Genomic DNA, 2,401 nt, shown 5'->3' with positions numbered 1-2,401 from the left:
ACAATAATCACATAATAACGCAGGCACTGATACTGGTGTCTGCCTACAACCGGCTTATTCCATTGTTGCGGTAAACATCCATGCCACTGCAGGGAGAGCTGTGTTTACGTGCGAGATCACTCAATGTTCCCTGCAAAACATGACAGACTCATGATGCATCAGAGTCCTTTGCAGGTGAAAACAGCACACTTGTTGCTCTGCAAACACGAAAATGTGAGAAGACATTAACCCATGTATATTTAAATGTGATAATCATGTTATTGAGACTTAAATGCACATGATTGCCTTTTTATTTGGCTTTATATTTTTGACAAATGTCTTTTTTCCCACACTGATCAATTATTTAACCTTACAAGACCATTTGTTTTTTTTTAATCTCAGTATAATGTTGATGTTGTCTTATGAGGCTTTTTGGCAGCCAGATTAGGTGGATGGCGGTCTTCACAGAATTTAAAGTCTACACAAAGGCTTTGAAAAAACAACCCACAAAAACAAAACAACTAACAAAACAGGCTATTTTAAAAAAACAACAAATTCTTGCTCAACACGATCAGCAATTATTTTATTTTGAATGGCTGACATTGTTTTCTGTTGAAAAGTACTGTCTAACATAGTGTAGTAGAGTAGTGTAGTATGTCATAGTTCAGTGTAGTGTGGTAAAGCATAGTACAGTGTAGAGTAGTATAATATAGTACAGTTTTGTATAGTGTAGCATATTATAGTATAGTATGGTATAGTATGGTGTGGTGTAGTATGGCAAAGTTTGGTGTAGGGAGATAAGGTAGGGTACAGTAAAGCGTAGTATGGTGGGGGTATAGCATAATAGTATAGTGTAAAGTAGAGTAGTGTAGTATAGCATAGTATAGTATAGTATAGTGTAGTATAGTATGGCATAGTATAGTATAGTATAGCATAGTATAGTATAGTATAGCATAGCATAGCATAGTATAGTATAGTATAGTATAGTATAGTATAGTATAGTATAGTATAACATAGCATAGCATAGCATAGCATAGTATAGTATAGTATAGTATAGTATAGTATAGTATAGTATAGTATAGTATAGTAAAGAATAGAAGTTATAATTCACCTGAGGTATGTAGATAATAAAAAACGTTGGATGGTATAGCATAGTATAACATAGCATAGTATATCGTAGTATCAAAGTTATAAATCCCCAGAAGTTGGTAATTCATAAAAAGTGTAGTGTTGTGTGGCAGGGTATGGTACAGTATAGTATAATATAGGTTCATAAATCATCAGAGGTTGAAAATTGTAGTTTGGTATAGTATAGTATAGTATAGTATAGTATAGTATAGTATAGTATAGTATAGTATAGTATAGTATAGTATAGTATAAAAGTTAAAAATCACCAGAGGTTGGTAGTTCATTAAAACTGTAGTTCGGTATAGTATAGTATGGCACAACACAGTACAGTACAGTACAGTACAGTATAGTATAGTATAGTATAGTATAGTATAGTATTGCAAAGAAGTTATAAATCACTAGAGGTTGGTAATTTATAAAAAGTGTAGTGTGGTATAGTTGGCACAAAATAGTAAAGTAAAGTATAGTATAGTATAGTATAGTATAATATAGTATATAAGTTATAAATCACTAGAGGTTGGTGGTTCTGAAAAGTGTAGTACAGCAGAGTATAGAATAGTATTTATAAATCATAAAAAATATACTCAAATAAAGTATGTGACTTAAAAGAAACAGGGTCGAGTAGAAATATCATTAATCATTTATAAAATACTTAGTTAGGAGTAAATATAATAACTAGTTACTAAAATACGACGTTTAATATATTTAAACTTTATTTGCAAATGCAGAAATAAAATATTGAATGAACTTGATAAAAAATCCTCTTGTTTACAGTCTTTTCTTTGGTGCCAACATTTGATATTCTGATAACACCATGGGTTTTGATCTGACATGCAATCATTTGTGTCTCCTTTTATTGGAGATATGTTAAGCATGACCTATTCCAAAATAAATAAGAACATTGTTGTGGCAATAAACATGAATTCACACCATCATGGGTCAGTTCTTGTTTGCACACATTGCAAAAGGCATTGTCATCTCTCTGATGTTTTAAACAAAAATGACACATTCTTTATGATTTTTTTGTTTAGTAAACAGAATATTTTCATCAGTTGCTCCTGAATTGTAAAGAAAAACATAACATTGTAGTAGAGGAATTTCACAACAACGGGCTTCAAAATGTTTGTTTAGTTAATGTTTTTTTTTTTAGTACAGTGTTTTGGCTGGCTTGTTTCAACAAAATTTAATACACTAGTGACAAAATACGAATGGCAGATACTGCAGAGGGCGGAGGTGTTTAGAGCTACCAAAAATGTTGCTGGAAACATAAAAAAAATTAAAGCCGCAAGCGGCG

This window comes from Oryzias melastigma, linkage group LG10 (assembly GCF_002922805.2).
Source record: "Oryzias melastigma strain HK-1 linkage group LG10, ASM292280v2, whole genome shotgun sequence".
In the NCBI taxonomy this organism is placed as follows: Eukaryota; Metazoa; Chordata; class Actinopteri; order Beloniformes; family Adrianichthyidae; genus Oryzias; species Oryzias melastigma.
Note: the sequence above shows the minus strand (reverse complement) of the source record.